The following is a 19,738-nucleotide window of genomic DNA, read 5'->3' as shown; positions in this document are numbered from 1 at the left end:
ACTCTGTTGAGTTGGAGATTAGTCCAGGGACACATTCAATTCCAAGATTCTCTATTCTGACTCCAACTCAAAATGCTCCCAGCCCCTACCAAGAGCTACCCATAATAACAAGTTTCCTTCAACCCAGCTCCTTGCAGAGGCCCTAACATGCCATACCAAGGAACCTCTCTCTCTCCTTGGCATAGCTGCAACCCTCTGCCCACTGAAATGACATTCTTTTTCTGCGTTACTCCCTCTTTATCTTTCTCACCTATTTCCCTAACAAGACCATTTTCACTTCTCTGTCAGGATTTCTCTGCTACCCTGCCACTAAGAAAGTCAGCTCCTAGCAAAAGCTGACCTATCAGTTCTAATAATAAACTTCTTTTGCCAGTTTAACTTTCCAATTTGTAAATTAATTTACCAAAGACCTGCGCCAACTAGAAGGGAGTTTCCACAACTCCCTGCCTTGCGCTGAATGTCATCAAGACCAGATTTGCTCTACCCACTGTGCCACCTAGGTGCCCCAAGAGATTTTTTTTTTAAAAAGGAAAAAAATGTTATCAAAAACCTGGGTATGATCTCAAACAAAATTGAAGTTAAAATATCTTTAATCAAAAGAGAAAAACAGGGAAACATATACCATATGTTAGTCATATTAATATTATTTTAGATTATTTAAAATAACTAGAAAGTATAAAGCTGGAGTATTACTGTTATGTAAGAAACAAGTTGGCAAAGTTAGAAAATTATGGAAAGACTTGGACTTATGAAGGAAGATGTTATCCACCTTCAAAAAAACAAAGAACAAACAAGAATAGTAAAATCTTACGTAGATATATATGAATGTATGTGCATATATATGTGCATGATTATAAGTATCCATATTCATCTGTGCATGTATACATGGTGTGTGTGTGTGTGTGTGTGTGTGTGTGTGTGTGTGTGTGTGTGTATCTGTGCTTAATTATTGCTTTCAGGGAGACAAGAGAAGGAAGGGAAAAAATATATATACTAAAAAGAACAGAGCAGAGAACAAAAGAAACAAAGCAAAGATGAAAAACTCTGCAAAATATATAGTATTTATTAAATAAGTTTTCTTGAAATAGAAATATATTGCTCTACATTTTAAATCTTTTATTATGTTCTGCTGTGTAAAATGTATTTTTCTTTTCCTATTTTGTATTTAAGTTCTAAATAAATGCATGAAAATCAGAATAGTGGAGGGGGAAAAATGGGAAATGAAATGAGCAATGTAAGAATTTTATAAAATGATAACTAACAGCTTGACAAAGTAAATACAAAAAAATACTAAAGAAAAACACACTAAAAGTAGAATTGACCAACTGGTAAACATGGTACGCAACTTCACTGAAAAGAAGAACTTCATAAAAACCAGAATTGGCGCAAATGAAAAAGTTATAAAAGCTCACTGAAGAAAATAATTCTTTAAACATTAGAATTGGGGAAATGGAAGCAAATGATTCCTTGAGACTTCAAGAAACAATAAAACAAAGTCAAAAAATAGAAGAAAATATGAAATATCTCATTTAAAAAACCAACTGATTTATAAAATACTTCAAGAAGAGATCATTAAAGAATTGTGGAACCATGAACAAAAACAAATAAAAATCCTAGAAATTTTATTTCAAAAAATTATAAAGGAAAACTGCCCTTTGAACTAGAAAAATAGCATAAAAATATTTTAAATCCACAAATCAACTACTAAAAGATTAACCAAAATGAAAACTTCCCAGAATAATATAACAAAATTCCAGAGCTCCTAGTTCAAAGAGAAAAACATCAAAAGCAGCCAGAAAGAAACAATTCAAATACTATATAGAGCCACAGACATGATCACACAAGATTTAGCAGCTACCATTTTAAAAAAGCAGCAGGTATAGAATATGACATTCCATAAAGCAAAAGAGCTAGAACTGCAACTAAGAATATTATACTCAGTAAAATATAATTCTTCAAGTAAAAAGATAGACATTTACTGATATAAAGAATTTTCAAACTTTCCTGATGAAAAACACAAAGCTGAATAGAAAATCTGACATTCAAATACAAAACTCAAGAAAAGCATAAAGATGTAAACACAAAAGAAAATCACAAGGGACTCAATAAGTTAAACTATTTACATATCTATATGGGGAAAATAAAAGGAATATAACTATGTAAAAGACATGAATGAGAATTAATTATGTTGGGATGGTTCAAAAAAAATGGGAGGGAAAGGTGAAAGATGCATTAGGACAACTGGGAAGGGAGAGAAGGAATGGGAAAAATTATTTCCCATAAAAGAGACGTGCAAAGAATTTTTATAGTGAAAGAGGAAATGGGGGATGGGAATAACGCTTAAATATCACTTTCATCCAAACTGGTTCAAAGAGGAAAGAAAATACACACACACATAGACACATATAGAAATATATTTTAGCAAACAGGAAGTGGGCAAGAGAAAGGGAATGGAGAATGATAAGAAGAAAGGTGCAAAGCAAAACAAACAAAAAGAAACTTTTGAGGAGGGGCAGTAAAGAAAGAGAGAGGAGGTTAAAAAAAGAAAACAGGATAGGGGGAAGTACACAGTCAATAATCATAACTGTGAATGTGAATGGAATTAACGCCCATAAAGTGGAAGCAAATAGCAGAATAAATTTGAGACCAAAATACAATATGCTGTTTATAAGAAACATATTTGAAACAGAGAGATACAGAGTTAAAATAAGGGCCTAGAGCAGAATCTATTTTATTTCAGCTGAAGTTTAAAAACAAACAAAAAGGCAGGAAATGGACAAAGCAAAAACAAAAATAGAGCTAATTAAAAGAGATAAGGAAGCTACATTATGCTGAAAGGTGCCATAGATAACAAAAGTACAGTAAATTTCTCTGATAAAGGTCTAATTTCTTACCACACTGATAAAAATCAGTGATTCCCCCCAATTGATAAATGATCAAAGGATATGAAGATAGTTTTCAGAAAAAAAAAGAAATCAAAGCTATATTAATAGTCACAAAGAAATTCTCTAAATTACTACTGATTAGAGAAATGCAAATTAAAACAACTCTGAGGTACCACCTCAGAACTATCAAATTAGAAAATGACAAAAGCTGGAGGTGATGTGGAAAAATAAGGACACTAATGCAAAGTGGAATGAGCAAAATGAGTAGTATACAGTAACAGCAATATTGCAGTGATACTCAATAATGAAGGACTTAGCTACTCTGATGAATATGATGATCCAGAACAATTCTACAGGAATTATGATGAAAAATGCTATCTACTACCAGAAAGACTTGATAAAAACTCTGAGTGTCCTGAGGCATTTTGTTGTTTACTTTTTCTTGTCCTTTCTTCTTCTCCTTTTTTTTTTTTTTTTTTTTTTTTGTAAAATGGCTCCTATAAAAAATATGTTTTGCATGATTTCACATTATAATGAATATCATCTTGCTTGCCTTCTCAATTGGGATGGCGAAAGGCTAAATGGAATAATTTAAAACTCAAAATTTTTATAAAAAACAATGTTAAAAAAATCTAAATTTTAAATTAAATTTTAAAAAGGCACTCAACTGCATTTTTCGCATTTAATATTTATTCAATTTGCATATTATTTATGAATTTAAGAATAAATTAGTGGGTAGAGCTAATATGAGTAATAATATTAAGAAACATAATAAAAAACATGAAGAAAAAAATTAACAATGATAACAGGATAGAAAATGTTCTACAGGATCTGGTCCTTCAAACTAAACATATATCACAGGATCTTGGATTTGGAGCTTTAAGAGACCTTAGAAAACAATGATTCCAACTCTCTCATTTTCCAAAAGAGGAACTGTGGTCATGAGTGGTTAAATGACTTAGTTAGTTATATAACTAATAAACGTGTCTAAACTGAGATTTTAATTTAAATCTTTATGATTTTAAGTCTAGCATTCTATCTACAATGTCATAATGTCTTTTTCATATTCTTCAATAAGCATTTCAGATCTTTTATGTCCTGGAAAGACAATAGCTCTGTGACTGTCAACAAATTATTTTCTTTTCCTGCGCCTCATTTTCTTCCATGAAATGGGACGCTTTTTCCTTTCACAGTTAAACAAGGTGAGTACCCTCCCCCCAAAAAATATAATGATCAATTGCATTCATTCATTAATTCTCATGTGCAATTAATGGACTACCCAAATTAAATTGACAAAGTAGTTTTCTCCTAGAACACAAACTCTATATTGGGAAATCTCTAAAAGAAAAAAAAAAAAAAAAAAAAGATCTTTTTTCTTTTAGGAAAATGTAGTATTAAGATTAGATTACGAATTAACTCAATCTCCATAAACTATTAGGTTTACTTGATTTTCTTCAACTTTATTTTTAATGAAATAGAATTCCAATTTTTAAAAGTCTGATTACTGAAAATGAGCCAATCCTATCATTTTTTTTTTTAATGAGAAAGACAGAAGAATTTCTACAAAAAGAATAGATTAGAAATGTTTTGTGTCCTGTCAGAACCAAATGGAATTAGGAAGTGACCAAAAGAAAATAATACTACACTCTTGGCTCCAAACTAAACAGTATTTAACCATTTTAGAGTCTTAATGCCTATTAAAATACTTGATGACTATGAATGCACTTCTCTAAGTTTGTCATAAAGCAAAATAAAAACAATGCAGAATAGGATCTTAAACTAAATGACTTATATTAATGGAAATTATTCGTCATGTGTTCAAGTTTAATAAAGAAATTAATGTCACAATGCTTTAAAAAAAATCCATACATACCACCACAATCAAACCAAAACATTTCTCAAATAGCAAAATAATAGAATTCTAATATAATGATATTAAATATTATAAGGCAAAGAAAGCACATGATCAAAAGAAAAAAAAACAAAACACCACACTTCATTTGAATTAAATAATGTTTTCAATATGAAAGCATTTTAAAAATGTTAACAAATTACTTTATTTCTTTTTTAGTAGTTGCCAACAGTTCAATAATTCAATATACCATTAAAACCTAATCAATTTCAGACTTCATAGGAGACTTTTTTAGGAGCATATCTAAATTAAATAGAATTAACTTTTAAACTCTAAAGAAAAACTCAAATGAGTTTCCTTTCAGAATAAAATCCTTTAATATAAGACATAAGTAAAAGAAGTCATTAAAAAATGTGTAAATGTTTAATATATACATACACACCCACACACATTTTAGAGCAAAACTTTTTAAAGTCCATGAAATTTAGTGGTTTTTAAAAAAATATATTCTGATAACCTTTTCAACTTGTAATTCTATGAATTTTATTTTATGAATTTTAAAGCATCATTATGAGAGAGGGTACTCAGGTTAAAACAAAAGGCCAAAATAGTCTGGGACTCCCAAGATCATAAAACTCTGCTTAAAAGAATTTTTCTGACTGTTCCTTTTTTGGATCTTCATCCAAATCATGTTTATTAATCATACCCAAAGCTCTGTCTTATGGTCTCTTTTCTTTTCATTCTATACTATTTCATTTGATAATCTCATCTTGTTCTTGTGGATTCAATTTACAGTTTCAATATTGAAGATTTTCAACTTATTTGTATATCTCTAATTTGTATAACCATATCTATTTCATAGACATTTTAATCTCATCATGATCAAAACTTAATTAATTTCTTTCTCCCAAAATATATATTTTCTCCTAACTTCCTTATTATTTTAGAGTGTGCTACTATCTTCTCAGTCACCAAGACTCACATTCTAAATATCATTTTCAACTCTCTCTTATTCCACAAATCCAACTATACACAATACTATAAGAAGCAGATTTAAAGTGTTGGTATATATCCAGGCAATATTCAAAGTAAAAAAAATCATAAGTCATATTGTTTAAAAGCTCCAAATATAATTAGTGATTAGAGAAATACAAATTAAAGCAAGTAAAATTCTATCTCACATTCATCAGATAGGCAAAGATGGCAAAAGAAAAGGATCAATGTTAACAGGGACAATGAGACAGACATATTGGTGGCATATTTCTGGTCTTCTGAACAGGCACAGTCATTCTAAAAAGCAATTTGGGATTATACATAAAAAGCTACACAACAGAGTGAATACTTTGTTATATAAAGTTATATAAAGTTATATAACTGCTAGGTACTTATACCAAAAAGGAATCAGAGAAAAAAGAAAAGATTCCATAGGTAGAAAAATATGACTATTCTTTTTGCTATGGTTGAAGTCTAAAAAACCAAAGGAAAGCCAATCAATTGAAGAATAAATTGTGTTACTGTATATGATGACATACCTTTAGAAGGACATATAGAAGAATTTACATAAATTGATGCCACGTGAAATAAGAATGAGAATAATAATTGATATTGTATTACTATAACTACAAATTATCATACTAATTATAAATTATTTTATAACTATATTCTAAAAATGAATAATGTGAAGACATTTATAAATTTTCAAAGAAAGAAATGAATAGAAGCAAAACAATAATTTACAAAGTAATAACACTGTGAAGAGTTTGCAATGAGGTGATACAGTAGATAGAATGCTAGACTTGGAGTCAGGGAGACCTGATTTCAAATCCAGCCTCAGATAGCTACTAGTTTATGACCCTGGACAAATTGCTTAATTGCTATCTACTTCAATTTTCTCAGCCAGAGTGATATATTTAAGGTACAAAATGAGATATGTGTTTTTGAATACAGTATATAAAAGTTTTATTTTGCTTAATTCTGCATATGTGTCACAAGCAATCTGTTTTTTGTTGTTGTTGTTTTGTTTTTTTCCTTTTCGTTAGGAATTAGAAAATAGGTTTTTAAATGAGAGGCTAGGTATAGTACAATATGGAATCCTGCATGCACTTTTAAATAAGGTCAATGTATTGCTAGTTTAGCTTAATTGTTTTATTTTGTTACAAAAAACTTCTCATGGAGCTAGAGTAATCTATAAATGCTTGTAATGTAAAAATAAAATGTTTATAAAGTTAAAAACAAACAGATCTAATAGCCTTCTCTCAAGCCTTATCCTTCAACTTTTCTGAAATACCTGATTTGACATTTTCTTTCTCATCTTCAGGGTTTTCTAACTGCTATTTCCTAGTTCTCCTACCTAGAAGACCTCCTCAGTTTTCTTTCTTCAAGCATTTTTGGTGTGATTTAATTTTAATTTAATGGTGTGATTTAATTGTAATTTAAAGTCTCAGGGAGCACAAAAGGTACTAGAGAGCTTTGGTTTCAGAACTTGCAATTTTGGCTATTGCAATTAAAAAAATGTTACTCTAAAATATCTATGACTTGATTTAATTTTATATATTTAAAAAGATTCATTCATTAAATGAATTTATCTGACAAATATCAATACAAGAAATGTTTAATGTAGCCACCTTAAATGCTATTTTGAACAAAAGCCATATTAATGTCCTAGCTCATATAACATGTTTTGTCATGTCTCAGATAAAAGTCCATATAGTGATATGTACTTGCTATAGTAGATACGAAAAATATGATTAAATTCAAAGTCCTATATAATAAATATATTCTCAACTTTCCACTTATTTGGAAGTTAATCTACCTAATCAACCAATAGATGTTGGTTTTAAAGTTGGGTATTAATGTATAGCAACATATCTAAAAAAACTATAGTGATAAACAATTTGAATTCCCTCATACCCCATTTCAACACTTTCTTATCTCCCTACCTGGCTCCATTACAAAAGAATGAAATTCTCCCCACTGTTCAAAGCTCAGCTCACATGCCACTTCCTTCAAGAAGCCTTCACTAACTTTGTCAGGCAAACATTTTTATCTAATATAACATTTATGTGTTTTATTCATATTTCTTGTGCATATAATTGTATATTGTTAATTGATTATATGTGTACATTTTATCACTATATGGAGATTTTATTTAAGAGTAATGTACAGATATATTTAAGAGCAAAGAATGTACCTTATTTATCTTGATATTTCTGATACTATCTTGGAAGTGCTTTTTTCCCACACCATAGTTACTTAAATAAGTTTGTTAATGAATGAATAGATGAATACAGGATTCTTGGAACAGCATTTAGACTCCATCAATATATTTAAAACTCACAAGTGTTATATAGCCAAGTTAGTATGAGAAACACAGAACAGTGATAGATGAATTAAATTTTCCAAGCATCTGCTGGACCTGTAGCTTAGCCAAAATTTAAGCAGATATTAATATCTTACCATGCTTCAAAAAGAACATACCTAGACACATGTCTTGATACTAAGGAGTAATTGGTGACTAAAGCAGAAATGCTGGGTACCTTAGCACTTTGAGAATTTATGATAGACAAAGAAAAAAGTTCAGCAGAGACACACGAACCCTAGATTTTGGAAAGTGAAATTCAAAGACTTTATTTTAAAAATCTAAACAAAAACCATAGATATTCTATAGGAAAATTCTTTAATAGGTGAAATTGGATGAGATTTTGCAGCTGCAAAGAAAGACAATTCTGATGTGGAAGAGAAATAATAAATTGCCTAAGCAGACAGATGTGGATACACAGGAACCTGCCAACTATCATTATATTAAATATTAAAATTACAAAATTTCAAAGTAGAGAAAAAACATCAAAATAAGTCATGGAAACTGAATACAAATACATCACACCATCCTGTAAAAATTGTATCACAAACACTAATACTCATAATGAACAGAGAAAACTCTGTACAATCAATGACAAAAAAGTCAATATTTAAAAATCATTGGAAAAAAGAGGAATTTTAAGGAAGAATTTTAAAGATATTCAAATAAAACAAACCTAAAAGGTGATGGTGGAAAGAATCCTAGATTAGTAGGAAAGTATTTAAAAAGTGTTCTATTGCCTAGAAGAGTTCAAATTACTAGGCTCAGCTGAACTACATATCAGGGTACTGAAATACTGTTGGATACATCTGTTAAGTCATCAGGAATGGAAGAGATGCTGAAAGACCCAGGAACAGAAAAGTGTTTTCTTTTTTCTCAAAACAAAGATGATGGAATTTATAGACTATGGTTTTAGAAGACTGAAAAACTTCTGGACTATATTATTAAAAGAATAATTAATGAAAATCTAGAAAGGGAAGCTGGTAACAAAAATTTAGCATGCTAATTAATATAATTTCCTTTTCTTATTTTTCTTTAACCAAGGAAATGGTTGAGTCATTAAACATAAAATAATAAATCATTAATGGTTTGACTAGTCTTTAGCTGAATGTGCCAGCAACCTGTCCTTCACCATATTTTTATTAGTGGCTTAAAGATGTAAGTAACAGGCTTATCAAACTTATCAAATAATAAAAAGCTACAAGAGTTAGCTACTATGCATGAAAGAATCATTATATAGAAGGAAATTTTCATAAGTTAGAATGTTGGTCTCAATTAAATATAAAAAATGTAACAAGAATAAATGTAAATAAATGAGTTCAAAAATCATCTTCTTAAGAATAAAAAGGGAGAAGTACATCTTGGATATCAGTTTATGTAAAAAAGATTTGGTTGTTTCAGTAGATTCTAACTTCAATGAATCAATAATGTAATACACTAGCCAAAGGCTGCATTATAATAATGTTTAAAACTAGAGAAATAAATAATTAGCCCCTGCTATTTCAAGATTGGTTCCTATGGAATACTGAGTTCAATTTCAGGTATCACATCTTAGAATAAAGCTGGAGAACATCCAGAAGAGGTCAGTGAGGATGTTAAAGGCCTTAAGTTCATGTCAAATAAAGTGTGGTTGAAGGAACTAGAAATAACTAACCTAGAAAAGAGAATTAGCCAGAGACATACCAGCTCTCATTAAGTGTCTGAAGGGCTCTTATTTGAAAGAGATGTAAGATGTGTTCTGCCTGGTCTCAGAGGAAAGAACTAGAGACAATATACAGAAGTTTTAAACATAGATATTTGGCCATAATACAAGGAAAAATCTTCCCAAGAACAAGACCTATCCAAAAGTGGAATAGTCAACTGCAAAAAGCAGCAGGTTCTCCCTTCAAGGTCTTCAGGCAAAGACTAAATAGTTATATGACATTTCAGTCATAAAGGGGAATGCAAAGGCTATGAAGTCCCTTCCAACTGCAGGATTGTATAACTTAGTGGTTCTAAATCTATATTTAGAAATTCAGATGAAAATGACAATATTTAAAATTAAATATGAAAAAAGGTAGTAAAAATCAGATATAAAAGGACTTGAACTGTCTTTGATCAAAGTGTTACAATTTATAAAAAAAATAAATTGATAAAATACCATTAATTCTTTTTTTTTTTTTTGCTTTGTCCTTAATTGTTCTTTTTTTTTTTTATTTTTATTTTATTTTATAATTATAAAATTTTTTTTGACAGTACATATGCATGGGTAATTTTTTACAACATTATCCCTTGCACTTACTTCTATTCAGATTTTTTCCCTTCCTCCCCCAACCCCCTCCCCCAGATGGCAAGCAATCTTATATATGTTAAATATATTACAGTATATTCTAGATACAATATATGTGTGTAGAACCGAATTTTTTGTTGCACAGGAAGAATTGGATTCAGAAGGTAAAAATAACAGTTTACATTCATTTCCCAGTGTTCTTTTTCTGGATGTAGCTGGTTCTGTCCATCATTAATCAATTGGAAATACCATTAATTCTGATGGAATAAAACTATTTGCTCTAAAACAAACAGTTTTTCAGAATGAGGAAAATTCTGTCATCCAACATGACAGAGCCTGTAGTTCATTCTTGTCGTATCTCAACCAAGTCCTATATCTTTGTGATGTGTTTTTGCCAGTCCTCCTGACTATCCTTTTGTCATGGCTAAATAGCCCTACACTTCCCAGTAAATCAAGCAATAGAGAAAATGGAGGATATATTCTGGCTTCTGTGACATGATGGCAATATTTTCCCAGGTCTCATTAGATACCCTTCCCTCATTGCCACCTCAGATGGTACTCTTTTCAGTTTTCTTCATGGCCTCCATTTATGCTGATACACTTTACTTACTGTATTATATGTTTAAGTAGGCCTTGATTACTAATGTAATCATCTGGCTCCACACCGAATTAAAATAATCACACCCTATTTTTAAAAGGGGAGGTTTTGCATGGGAGGGAGGATACAGAGCTAGATGGCCCAATGGATAGAACACTGGTCGGAGTCGGGAGAGTCTAAGTTCAAATCCAACCTCAGACACTTAACAGTTATTAATTTTGTGATCCTAGGCAAGTCATTTACTCCTAAATGCTTTGTCAATTAAAAAAAAAAAATGTTCCAACTAGTTAGGGAAGAAAAAAGGAAAAGGGAACAAGCATTTATTAAGTGACTACTATGTATCAGGTACTGTTCCAAATGCTTTACAAAAAATATTTCTTTTGATTCTTAAAATAATCCTGGGAGGTAGGTGCTATTGTTATCCCCATTTTATAATTGAGAAATATGAGGCAAATCTAAATTTAGGTCTTCCAGACACTGGACCCAGCTCTCTATCCAGTATGCCTTTTAATTGTCATAAAGAAATTCAAATCCTCAAGAGACTTTCTTTTTTAATAGCAAGTTTGACTTAAGTCTAGAAATTTTGCTTTTATCACCAAATGACCTACTTAAAGCTGGGTTAAATTCAGATAAAAATTGACAATTCAGTAGCTCTTTTATAATATGAATAAAGGTCCCAAAAAGCATACATATTTTTGCATGGCTTATGCTTCAAATTTAAGGCTTCAGAAATACAATTTTCAATCCCAGCCCTCATCATATGACTGGCATGTTAGCAAATAATAATGAGGATTTTATGAATAAGAATTCAATTATAATACAATAGTTTAGTCATGTGCCAATGCAAAGGAATTTTTCAATTCTTGGGCAGAAGGTAGTGAACATTAAACATTATAGTAGACTGAACTTTTAAAAGCTTTCTAGAATTCTGTTGCACAAAGTAGTCATACTTTTTTGTGCCAGTTAATAAGTTGTTTTTAGAACATTTACTTCTTCATGGAATTTAGTCATTGGAACTGTAACACTGTGAAAAGGCAAAGCAAATGTCAAAGAATAATCTATATTTTGGTTGCTGGGTGTAGCAAACTATGGTTTTGTGTTCTTCCTACAGAAGTTTTATATTGGTCATGCTCTGTATCAGCACCTACCTGGCTAATGCCACCACATTCTGATTTAAATTCCATTAAATACCTACTTCTCTAGTTAACAGAAATATGTTTATACTTAATAGGAAAAATCAGTTTAGAGTTATGTATTCTTCTGCTTTTTTAATGTCCATGGTTTTTTTGTGTTTTTTGTTTGTTTGTTTGTTTGTTTGTTTTAAGGCAAGCTATGATTTTGCCTCTCCCTTTCTCTATCAAAAGAAAAGAAATGTTATTCTTTGGATTTGGTTTCCATGAAAGTACATCCTGAATGTTCATCAGTGACATGCAATTAGATGTTCATTAATACTTCTTTGATGTATTTCACCCTAATACAATAATTTACATTTCCCAAATCAGTATCAAAACCTTTCCTGCTTGCTTTTATACTATATACTTCTACCTTTCAAGAAGTCTAAGAAAAAGGAAGAAAAGCAAAACTGGTCCCAATATGCCCAGAGAGTAATTACCAGGCTGGGAAAAACAATACAATAAAACTCCTCCACCAATCCAAGCAACAAAAATGACTATGAGTGAAAAACAATGATTTTGACATTTTTCTGAAGGAACTAATGACCAAAACTGTCTATATCCCCTTCCACAAGTTTTGAAAACATAAAAATTTAATACTTGCAAGAACAAAAACTCTTACTCTAACAGCATTCAGAATTTCTACATCCCTTATATAATTTTGCACTTCCTCCAAAGATGTAAATAACTGTCAGTTAAAACAGTAAACGACAGGCTATTTACCAAGTAGGTAACAGGTGTCGAAAATTATAAGTGATGAAATGATTAGAATTACCTTTTTCCCTCAATCATGAATCAACAAATATTAATAAATGTACATTGTCAATGATTTAAACTGTTCATTTATAGAAATGACTAAACACAATGTAAAGGGTTACAGACATCACTATCAAGAGTGATTTTTGTGGTTGGTAAGAAAAATAGCTCCCAGATTGGCACAGTTCCACTCTGCTGAACACAAATAATTCCTTTCCTCCATCAAAGAAAACACAGGATAAAAATTGCAAAATAATGCAGTAGAGATGAGAGCATTGAGTGTTTATTTAACTATTGGTTCTTTTTATCCATAGCATTTTTTTTGGCTTTTGTAGTAAATTAAAACCTCAGAAGAGGGAAAAATATTAGGAAAAGTTGGTTTCAGAATTTATGCTATCAGGTACCATTCTAATTAGAGAAGCATATATATATACATACGCATGTTTCTACAATAACTAAGAAATATACAAATGTCTAAAACTTGTTTTAAATTTTTTAAACAATTAAAATAATCCAAGAAAGTTATTCATTCATCAAGTAGATTCATTCAACAAATCATGTAAGAAATATATTTAATCTACACATATCAAATCCTATTTTAAGCAAGTATCATCAGTGTCCTAAGCTATATAACAGGATTTTGTCCTGCCTCACATAAAAGCTTTTACAATAATTTATGCTGCTATTTTAGAAAAGAAAATATTACAACAAAAGTTCTATGTAACAAATGTAGTCACAACTTTCTTCCTATTTAGATGTAACTCTATTTAGTAAAGATGTTAGTTTAGGATTATGGTATTTCTACAATGCAACAATATTGGAATACATCTAAAATCATAAGTAGTTCTAATAAACTTTGACATTATTTTCATTGTGTTGGCATTTTTGAGATTATTCAATTCTACATGCAAGGACTTCTTGCAGAAACCGAAGTGCTGTACACACAGAAGTTGTAATATAATTTCTACTCTCAGATTCAATCTCAATGTTATTTGATCAAGTGGGTTGGAGTTAAGGACACAATAAAAGGAAGATAACAACAACAATTAGAAACATGAAGTGGGATACAATAAGTTCGGTATTACCTAAAAGAATACAAGTCTATGGCTTAGAAAGCTGTACCCAGGCCCAACTTTCCTGATTCAGTTTTCTATTTATCAAAGGGCATAAAAAATGGCAACTGGAATGAGTGGGGGTCCATGTTTAGAGAAGCTAAATATCAGTGTATGCTTGTTGCACATCCTTACTGTGTAAGAGGAAATTACACCTTTTCTTAACTATTCAACGATGCACAAGTGCCCTATGTCATTGCAATATAAAACTTGAATAAAGAGAGTTCTGGTAATAGAACTGAGATTTTTTCATGGAAAAAAGGAAATGTAATGAAATTCAGAGGCATAAATTTTTATAAGAAATTAAAGAAGACCAAGTATTATGCCCAGAGACAAATTATATAGATTCTATAAAACAACTAAGTAACTATCATTGGACAAAAGCAAAAATTAATGAATGAATTGGGGGAAAGGGATGAGTAAGGGAAAAGGAAGGAAGAAGGAGGAGAGGAGAAATAAAAAACAAGAGGAGGAAATTGAAGATTTTACAAAAAAAAAACCCAAAATTCTAATGTGATATAATTCCTTAATTATAAGGAATTTCTTCCTTCTAATAAAACTGAAATGAAGTTATAAAATATTAGAGAAATGTTGTTTAGGGAAAACTTGGAGAAACAAAGAAGGAGTGGGATTAAAAATTTAGGAGAATGTTAAAAATGTGTGTGTGCACACACATATACATAGACATTCATATATACATATATTTTTAGTCTATATTTGGTGTAACAAATCAAATACTTTATTAAATATCTGTGCTTTATGAAATAGGCAAAAATTCTATTGCTATCATTTGAAAATACTAGAAACAATGAATATATGCATTCCAAACAAAATACATCTCATTTGAAATCAGAATTGTGTTCCTCTAATATGATGAATACAGGCTTCTTAGACTGGGTCTTTTCCCCAAGAGAGATGGGATGCAGACAGAAATAACTAGAATGACCAATTACTCCATGAGTATAACTCCTGACACCAAAGGTCTATGTGTACTCTTATCTGATCTATTCATGACTGACATATTCAAAAATATTTTGGGGTTTTCTTACCTTATTCTAGTACATTTATCAGAATCCTCTCTCTTGTTTACCTCTCTATAAAATCCCACAAAACCCAAAGTCCATGCCTCTACTCTCCCTTCTCTGAAGGGAGCTTCACTTCCAAGGGCCACACCAAGAATAAGACCCAAATTCTGAAATACAGTAAAAGTGCATAGGTACTTCTGGGTGATTTTTATATATTCCTCAGGTAGTTTGCATACTACTAAAAAGTTTATAATCAATTTGGAGGTTAATGTATCTCTGTTCCTTTAAAACTCAACGGAGATTAGCTGAACAAAGTCTTTCGGAAGTATGGCAATAGCCTCTAAGAGCAAGGTACATGGTTAGCTAAAAATATCAGTATGCCAAACTATACAGATCCCAGTCCCCACTGGGAATCATAGCTGGGCAGGGAGCAGAGGACATATTTTTACCACATATCAGGCTGATTATAAGCCATTTCTTTTCTCAGAGAGGGATGCATGTTCTAATAAACAATATTACTTTTATTAGATTGTATTAGCTGTGCCTTTGCTTGATCCAACCTCCAACTTTTTTGAAAACAAAATGGATTTTTTCCCCCCTCTTTTGGTTATTAAAAAGATTGCTTCTAATCAATCCATTCAAACAAGGCACTGGGAAACTGGACCAACAATGGGAATTATTAAGTATATTGTATTCTCTTTTATTTAGAAAAAGGTTTAATAAAAGAGGGGGAGTTAGATGGCACAGTGGATTGGATTTCAGGCCTGAAATCAAACAAACTAATCTTTCTGAGTTCAAATTTGGCTTTACACTCTTAATAGCTATGTGATTCTGGGAAGTTACTTAACCCTGTTTGCCTCAATTTCCTCATAGATGAAGAAGGAAATAAATCAAACCAGTATTTTTTCCAAGAAAACCCTAAAAGGCATCACAAAGAATCTGACATGATTGAAATGATTGAATAACAAGGTTTTTTAATAAAGGATGAAATGAAATGCTAAAACCAAATTTATATTTCCTACTAACCTCCACTTTATTGACAGACTGGCATACCTGGGCCACTATGGCAGCCTATCATTTCAATAGACTTGTTTTGTGGCTTTAGCCTATTAGCTAACTATATGGGAATGAATGGATTACTAGCTAATCAAAAAAATGGATGAAAAGAGTAGAAACAATTCAAGCCAAAGTTCATAACTGCCTACTCAAAATCATTAAGAACCAAGATCTATTAGCATTCCCTTTTGAAATCCCAATCTACTCTAAGGAATATTGGAACACTATGGATGCAAGATGTCCCTGAAAGAAACTATAAAATTAGAAAAATGTACTATTCTATGGTAAGCCAATGTCCCAACCAGGCCCTAGGTTCAAAGCACAAATAAGTAGGCCATGAGTTGATTGTCTGGGGAAAAGCCAAATATGACAATCAAGAGACTAGAGCAGGGATTCTCATTCAAAGCAAAACTCATTAACTATCTCCTGCCCCATTTTCTCTCCCCTAATATATCTCCTACCCCATCTTTTCTCCCCCAATATATCTCTTTTCTGAAATTTCTTACTGTCAAAGTCCTCATCATCTTCATAACCTCAGGGTCATAATCAATTCCTTCAAACTCATGTCCCATACATCCAATTTGTTGCCAAATTGTGTTTTCTACCTTCACAAAAAAGCAATTTATAGTTAGATTTCATTAGATACATTAACTTAATTGAGAAGAAAATTACATTTTTTTTATTTTTACTAACTGTAAATGAAATTCATCATTTTTTTCAAATATGAAAGTAGGCAAACAAAGCACAGCAGTTTTAGCAACAATTGTGATTTTGTCACCAACTGAAATCAAAGATTTTTTTTCACATTATGATTGTTGCAGATATCTTGGAATATTGTTCAGATTCAACACTACTTTAAAATTCATGTAGTTATCAGACCTGCTACTAGATTATGTAACCTCAGAAATTGTTTTTATTTTTTTATTTTTTGTTTGTTTGTTTTTTTGCAAAAAACTGACTTTCAACTCAAAAAGCCTGGGAAAAAGTCCCTATCATTGCCTTGTAAAGCAAATAAGAGATCATTTGACTCCATTTCCAACAAGTTATGTTTACAAACATGATTTTCAACAACTGTAATCAAAATGTCAAAAGAGAAAAAACCTAAAACAATCAAAATTTATTGGATGTTCAACATGACATACATGTTGCCTTCTCAAAGGCCAACTCACATTTAGCACTGTTATCCTAGTTAGCCAATAATTTTCACATTGATAGTTCTTTAAAAATTAAAGTTCTTTAAAAAATTTAACTTGCTTATATTTTAAATGGATTGTAAGTTACAACAAGAAAAAAAAGTAAAAAAGGACTTAGTGCCCTCTGATTGTTGCTGCTGAGGCAGAGCTGAGTTGAGACTGTAGGGCAAAAGGGAGAAGAAACTTCTAAGCTTAGAAAGCCAAGAGGCTTTTAGTTTCTGAAGATAAAACCAGCGTTGAAAGTGTAATAAGTGAACCTCTGCTTGAATGATCACAAATCCTTAATGAACAAAATCTAGTACCCCACCCTCCTGACTTTCTCAAGGCCACAATATTTTCTGAAATATTGAACTTTGGTTCCAGCTTCCACTTCAGATCCAAATGCTTTCTCCTGTTTCTGTACCATTGTCTCAGAAACTTGTATCTGTGGTAACTGAGTTCACATTCTATAATAACTAGCTTGATGTACTTGCTCTACCCTGAATGAGAACTAATAACTACAACTTGTCACCTTGCTATTCAGCTTGAAAAGTCCTACGTGGTGCTATGAAAGATGTCAGTTTGAGAAGATTTCCTCCTTGGCCCCACCCAAGAGTAGAGGCTAAGAACATTATGCATGTTTAATATACATTGTTTTTAAAGGATTTTGGGTGTACTACCACAGAGGGGGGAAAATTTCAAAAAACAAAACAAAACAAAAAAACAACATTGAGAATGTTTTGTTTTGTTTTGTTTTGTTTTGTTTTGTTTTTTCCAAATTAAGAAGTACATGTTACAGGACTACAAATTTTTTTTTGAGGATTTTTTTTTTTTTAACATTCTGAAAACTATTTCAATGTCACATATCTTTTGTAATCATATATAAATTATTTTATGTACTTAAAATATTATTATGAGACAGGATTCACTGACTTTATCAAATTGCCAGAGGAAACCCCAACCCAAAAAAGACGCTACACAGTGATTTCAACAAGATCTAGGTAATAATCTTATTTAAATGACAGCAAAGAAATATTTCCCTCTTTTTTTTTTTTTTTAAACTAAATTCATCCTTTGGGTGGAGTTGAAAAAATAAAGCATTTTGGTAATAACATTTTCTGAATCCCATGTTATGCAATGAAAAAAAAAAATGAAGGGCATTCACAGTCACAAAGTAACATACGTAGATATATACATACATTTATACCTGCACGTATATATATACATACACATCTATACACAACAAGTATTTAACAAATACTTACCATGTTCCTGGCACTGTGCTAAGTGCCAGGGAAACAGAGAAAGGCAAAAATGCTTCTCCTGCCTTCAAGGAATTATATTCTTAATAGAGGAAACAGTACAACTAGATAGATAGATAGATAGATAGATAGATAGATAGATAGATAGATAGATAGATAGATAGATAGATAGATAGATATCTACAATGCAAATAGAGGAAAATCTCAGAGGAAATGCATTTGAAGGGGAGAGTAGATGCCAATAACCAAGGAATGACTTCTGCAATAAATGGAATTTGAGTTGAATCTTAATACCAGGAACGGAAGAGAAAGGAGAATTCCAGGCAAGTAAGTGTGCCCCTTAATGGGATGTAACACTATTATTATGTGTCAGGAAAAATATAATGCTAAACATAAATGCTAACTGCATGACTTTATACTTGATCTTGGAGGCAATAAGGAGCAACTGTATTTGAGAGGGGCAGTGAGGTGGGAAAGGATGAGGATGCGACATGAACAGATGTGTGCTTTGTGATAACTTTGGCTGCTGAGCAGAAGATGCACTGCAATAGAAATAATTAAAGTTAGGGGAGCAACAGGTGAGAGGATAAAGGCCTTTACTAGGATAGTGGCTTTGTAAGTTAAGGGGACATATGAGAGATGTTGTAAAAGTAGAAACAAGATTTAACCACAGGTAGGATATGTGAGGTGAATTTGAAGGAGAAGTTAAGTGTTGTGAGCCTGTATGAACAGGATGGTAATGACTTTGACAATAAAAAAAGTTCTGAAGAGGGGTACGTTGGAGGAGGGAAAATGGGGCAAGGAATAGTTCATGAGTTTTCCTTTGAATATATGCTATTTTAAATTTCTACAGGATAATCACTTGGGAATATTCAAAAGGCAGTTGGAATTGTATGACTGAAGTACAGGAGAAAGTACAGGCAATCTGAAAATCATCTGATAAAAATGAAAACTAAATTGTTTAGAGCTGCTGAGATCATTAAATAAAGAATTCAATTATCAGCTCTATGCAGATGATTTCTATATTATCAATGTCCTTCCAGAGCCATGAGAACCATCTATGGGTAGTGGGAGTGACCTGGATGAGAATAAAATAAAGGAGCCAAAGAAATAGTAAGACAGGTATGAAAAACAGGAGAGAAGACTGTCATGAAAACTTAGAAAGAAGAGAATGTCTGGAAAAACAGATCAATAGTGTCAAAGATTAAAGAGAGTTGAGAA

General features: G+C 31.4%; 1 protein-coding gene across 1 annotated transcript in view; it reads right to left on the bottom strand.

Moving 5' to 3' along the window:
* Positions 1-19,738, bottom strand: part of TDRD3 (tudor domain containing 3) — a 170,778-nt gene that overhangs the window by 57,633 nt on the left and 93,407 nt on the right. The window lies entirely within an intron of this gene.

Source organism: Sminthopsis crassicaudata, chromosome 3 (genome assembly GCF_048593235.1).
Source record: "Sminthopsis crassicaudata isolate SCR6 chromosome 3, ASM4859323v1, whole genome shotgun sequence".
In the NCBI taxonomy this organism is placed as follows: domain Eukaryota; kingdom Metazoa; phylum Chordata; class Mammalia; order Dasyuromorphia; family Dasyuridae; genus Sminthopsis; species Sminthopsis crassicaudata.
Note: the sequence above shows the minus strand (reverse complement) of the source record. Positions and strands in the feature narration are given on the sequence as shown.